Raw genomic sequence first — 5293 nt, 5'->3', positions numbered from 1 at the left:
TGTGCAGCATCCACTCAACTACCCACCTAACCAGCTTCTTAACAGTCTGTTTACAAATGGTCTTCACAGTTTCCTAAGCACATTTTGATGTTAGTCAAAAGCAGACTGTGCCAACGAAAGGAAAGAAAGCACAAACAGATGTGAAGTTCCTTTCAGAAGGAGAAAACTGGTGTAGGAGGTCCTTATGTTTGTGTGTTGCTTTCATCGGTTAATGAATAAAGAAACTGCCTTGGCTTAGTTGATAGGGTGGAACTTAGGTAGGTGGGGAAAACAGAATTGAATGCTGGGAAGAAGAAGGGCAGAGTCAGAGACGCCATGGATCCGTGGCCAGAGGTAGATGTGCTGAAACTTTTCTGGTAGGCCACTACCTCATGGTGATAAACAGATTGATAGAAATGGGTTAAACTAATATGTAAGAGTTGGCCAATAAAAAGTTATAGCTAATGGCTAAGCAGTATTTTAATGAATACAGTTTCTGTGTGGTTGTTTTGGATGTAAGCTAGCCAGGCAGCTGGGACAAACAAGGGGCCCACTCCCCTGCAACAGAAAACAGCTTAGCAAAATTAACCTGGATAATTGTGGTCAAAGTAGTAAACAGAATCCATGCATCTCTTCTGTCCTAACACATGACAGATAGAAAAGAAGCTGCAGGAAAGAATCAAACTGCATGAACACCATATTGTTTTTCAGGTAAATCTAACAGAATAATGTAGAATATGATTCATTCTTCTGTTTATGACAAAATCAGAGATAACAAGAATTTTTAAATGGAGTCAGTTTGAGGTTTATAGTCTCACAAATCTAACTAAAGATTTGTTTTTTCATAGGTCTCATAGATTTGCCTATATAGTGCTATATGAGAATTCAAAGGGGGCTGAAGAGGTAGCTCAGCAGTTAGCAGCATTTGCTGTTTTTGCAGGAGACTGAAGTGTTGTGAAATATTAGTTTAAAATGTGCTATGTTTGTTTATGCTGTGGAATATTTGTTTAATGATGGAAAGATATATTGCATTCTTTTATGTTGCATTTGTTTACCTTTGTGAGGCTGTGTTACTTTGCCTGTCTAAAACACCTGATTGGTCTAATAAAGAGCTGGATGGCCCATGACAAGGCAGGAGAGGCTTTTTATTTACAATTCTAGCAGCCCAACAAAGCCAGCCCTACCTTTCCCTTCCCGGTACTCTCCACTCAGGCAACGAATGAATGATTAATCAGGGATGCCTCAGGAAAAGGACAGAGGACCAGAGGACGGAGGGGTTCTGACAGAAATGGACCATTAGGGCACAGACACAAACAGACTAAGATGAGTTAGGGAACTCGTCCAAGCAACAAACTATGATTAACCTTGTTTCTCGTGACACCGGGTCTGGCTGTGTTCTGCTGGAGACAGCACCCACTCCCGCATTCCTCCATTTTCTCTTCACAGAAACCACCGATGCTTGAGGTATTAGCCCAAGAGAACCTGCACCACTACAGACAGCGACAAAGGCTCCCCCAAAGCTGGACTGATGTGTGGCTTACTCCAGTTGCACTTAGCAGAGGCAGCACATTTTCCAAGCTCAAGCAGTGGCGTGACTATTAGTAAGGAGTTCTTCGCTCTTTATTAAACTTAAGCAACTACTAATTAAATGTAGCAATAATATAAAGAAGAAAATGCCTGTGCTTCAAGGACACATCAAGGACAAACCAACATAGGACTGACTTCAAGCAAGGCTGCAGTGTTGCCTAACTAAACACTTGCCATAGCCAGGTGGACACCTCCCAAGAAAAGCACAGGGAGAGCGGCTGTTCTATGTTCTGGTAACGGAAGAGCAAGTCCGGCCGACGTTGGCACTGAAGGTGGGCTACTCCAGACACAGAAAAACTCCAGGGTGAATAAATAAACTGCGAGCCTGAACAGGACTTGACTGAATGCTGTGGTTAGCAGCGACTGACCAAAGAACAAGACACAATTGTACTCAATATGCAACTGTACAAATAACAAGCAAGAAATTGCTTCAGGAAAGAAGACTGAGGCGAGCCAGCAGGCCAGCTTGCAAAAGCTGCAGAGCGATGATGCGGCCTTCCTGCCTCACTACTCAAGCCTAGGTTACCACCATCACCTCCTAACAGAGCCACAACAGCCCAAGTATAGCCCAAGAAGTCAGCGCCCTCCCATCCACAACACACATTAGCGAACACCACCACTTCCTTCCACCCTCCTACTGGCCTCCTAGTGTGTTTAAACACCAACCAAACCCAGCCCTGTGCTCAGAGCTCTCATCCAGCTGGCCTAGAAGACCCTCCACACTCTGGATGGAGTCTGCTTCTCTGCACCAGCTCACTGGGCCTTTGTGCTGCCGCTGGGCACCAGGGCAAGCTTGCAGCTCGCCCCACCCAACCCAATCCCCACGCCCTCTCCGTCTATTTCTCTTCCTAGCACTGACCACCAGCTGGAATCACCTTGCTTATCTATTGGCTTCTCTGTCTCTCCTTATCAGAATGAAAAGACCATAAAAATAGGGAACTGGTCTACCTCTCTCCGGCTGAACCCCCAGCTGGTCACAACAGCCTGGCATATAACAGAGGCACTGCATATCTACATATTAAGTGACCTATGAATGAAGATGACTACAAATGCATGTTTTAGACAAAGACAAAATAGGAAAAATTAGCAATCAATAACTTCTTAAAAATTATTCTTTTCTAAGGCATTTTAAAATATTTGCCTTATAAAACTTCAGGGTGAGCTGGGTATGGTGGTGCATGTCTTTAATCCCAACACTTGAGGGGAAGAGGCAGGAGGATCTCCATGAGTTTATGGAAAGGCTGCCCTGGCCCCTTGACACACACACACACAATTCAAGAGGCAAAGCAGGGGGATCACATGTTTGAAGCCAATGAGGGCTAGATATTGAAATTCTGTCTCAAACAAAAAACAAAAATGAAAATCTTCAATATGCAATTTTTAAATGACAAACCTACTGTGCAAATATACCTCCAGTGCAATGGGTTCTCAACCTTCTTAATGCTGCAACCCTTTAATACAATTCCTCAGGTTGTAACGACTCCTAATCATATAATTATTTCAATGCTACTTCATAACTGTAATTTTTCAATTGTTATGAATTTTTATATCTGATATGAAGGATATGATATGCGACCCCCAAAGAGGTGAGACCCACAGGCTGAGAACACTACTCTAGACCATGAGTGTTACCTGGTACACAGAGAGTACACAATATACATTTGCTGAATAAACCTACAGTCCCTGGAAAATAACATACGGCACAATCCATATGAAAATACCTTGAATTTCAGACACAGAAAGTCTGCCTACATTTTTATACACCATCATTCATTTTTATCTGTAAACTGACATATACATACACTCAAAATCCTGTGACACTAGCAATAACCTTAGTCACAGTCTACAGGCAGGTACAAATCCGAGTAGATTTCTAGGGTTACCTGGTAGGTTTTCTGGGATCAGTTTTCACTAACAGATATGTAGAAGCAAAGATTCAAGCAACAGACAAGCTCAAGGCTGTGGGGCTGGGGACGTCTGCAGGGGTAGTCTAAACACCAGAAAGCTCGAGAAGTTTCTTTTTATTTATTACGGGGGAAGAGGAACAACTATCCCTAGGAAGACTTATGAAGAAGCAGATCTATCATTTATTCAGTGCACACCTTGACCAAGCTCCGTGCTCAACTAAAAGCAGAACAGGGTGTGTACTCGTTTAAAAACAAAACAACAACTCTCAAACGTTTTCCCACCTAGGTCTTATTCCTTCATTACTAGGTTGCTCTCTACAGTTAGCGAGTGCCATCCACACAAGGAGACTGCCAGCTCAGGTATCCCTCTGCATCAACCACACCCACTCCCCTTTTCCTCCCCTGCCAGGTGCAGAGCTTCCTCTGCCAAGGTCAAAATGGAAAATAAATCAGCTGAATGACAGGTAGGTGTAGTGTGAGGCCCATGCCTGTGTGCATCTGAGTGATCGTAAGCATCTCTAAGTCGACTATAAATGCCCGTTAGGATTATGCCCATTGTGTGTTACCTATACCTTTCTTTCCGCCTTTAGACCATTCCCTATTTTAAAACAAAGTCTTCACCATAAGCAAGCACAGGTCTACACAGGTGCCCATAAAGTGAACGTCACTCTTATAGTCTATAATCCCGAGTAGTTTTTCTTTCTTTTTTGATCTTAGTTTGATTTAGTTTTAGTTTGAAACTCAAGAGACTCAATTTCTTGAAGCCTATACTGACCATACCTCGATTCGTACCTGAGGATGACCCTAACTCGTTATCTTTCTCCCTCCACCTCAATGTTTACAGGTACACACCACCACACCCCAGTTCATGAAATACTCTCAAAAGAGGTGACATCCTTCATTCACAAAACACTGGGTGAGAAAAGTAATTCAAGGTGTAATCTATAATTGCACGAGCTACACAATACACACATACATTATACATGTGTGTATGTAGGTGTGTATGTGTGTGTGTGTGTGTATGTAAAATTATACAGCTGGGCATGGAGGCATACAACTTTAATTCCAGGATGTGAGAGACCAAACTAAACACAAGGGGTAGATTGTAAAGATCTACTATTCTTAAAACAAAACAAAACAAAAACCAAAAACTAAAAAAAAAAAAAAAAAGCCTGCTACTGCTTCTTTGTTTTTGTTTTTTAGTTGTAATTACTTCTTCTTGCTGGTGTTGGAATGACACATCTCTGTGAAGCTCAATTTTCCTCCTTAGAGTACAGTATTAAAAAACAACAATAACCAAAATAAATAAACACCAACAACAATAATAAAGTAACTCAGTTCTGCACCTGAAGAATATATATATTCTGAACCACTTCACAAACTACATTAATACTATATTTTTTTTTAAGTTTAGTGTTACTTAGAAAAGTTAAATGAGTCTTCAAAAGCAAAAATGTGGACATTCAACAGAAAATCATACTTTCTACGTACAGGCTTAAAGCTTTTCTACAACCCTCTCAGTGAAGCACCAGCTGCTTCCGGAGGCCACTCTGGTCAGGAGTCAGTGTTGGGATATTGTTCCTTGGTGTCACCTCAAAACCAACCTTACCTAGTTTCTGTCTCCACTTTATAACTTAAATTACAGGCGAAGCCACACGTGCTCCCAAACAGGTATTCAAAAAATGTAATTAGTGGGGGAAAACCAACCCACTCTGAATGCCTCACATCATAACTGGAGATAGAACTCCGTCTAATTGCTATTTATAAAGGGTAAGAGACGAGCTAACGGGTTCTCTGGAGGTGAAGTTCTCTCTCTCTCT

General features: G+C 41.9%; 1 protein-coding gene across 4 annotated transcripts in view; it reads right to left on the bottom strand.

Moving 5' to 3' along the window:
* Tbc1d1 (TBC1 domain family member 1) overlaps positions 1-5293 on the bottom strand; it is a 185914-nt gene that overhangs the window by 111515 nt on the left and 69106 nt on the right. The gene's annotated exons all lie outside the window — the stretch shown is intronic.

Source organism: Microtus ochrogaster, linkage group LG1, assembly GCF_000317375.1.
Source record: "Microtus ochrogaster isolate Prairie Vole_2 linkage group LG1, MicOch1.0, whole genome shotgun sequence".
NCBI classification, from domain to species: domain Eukaryota; kingdom Metazoa; phylum Chordata; class Mammalia; order Rodentia; family Cricetidae; genus Microtus; species Microtus ochrogaster.
The sequence above is the reverse complement of the archived record's forward strand: the minus strand, read 5'-3'. Positions and strand labels throughout refer to the sequence as shown.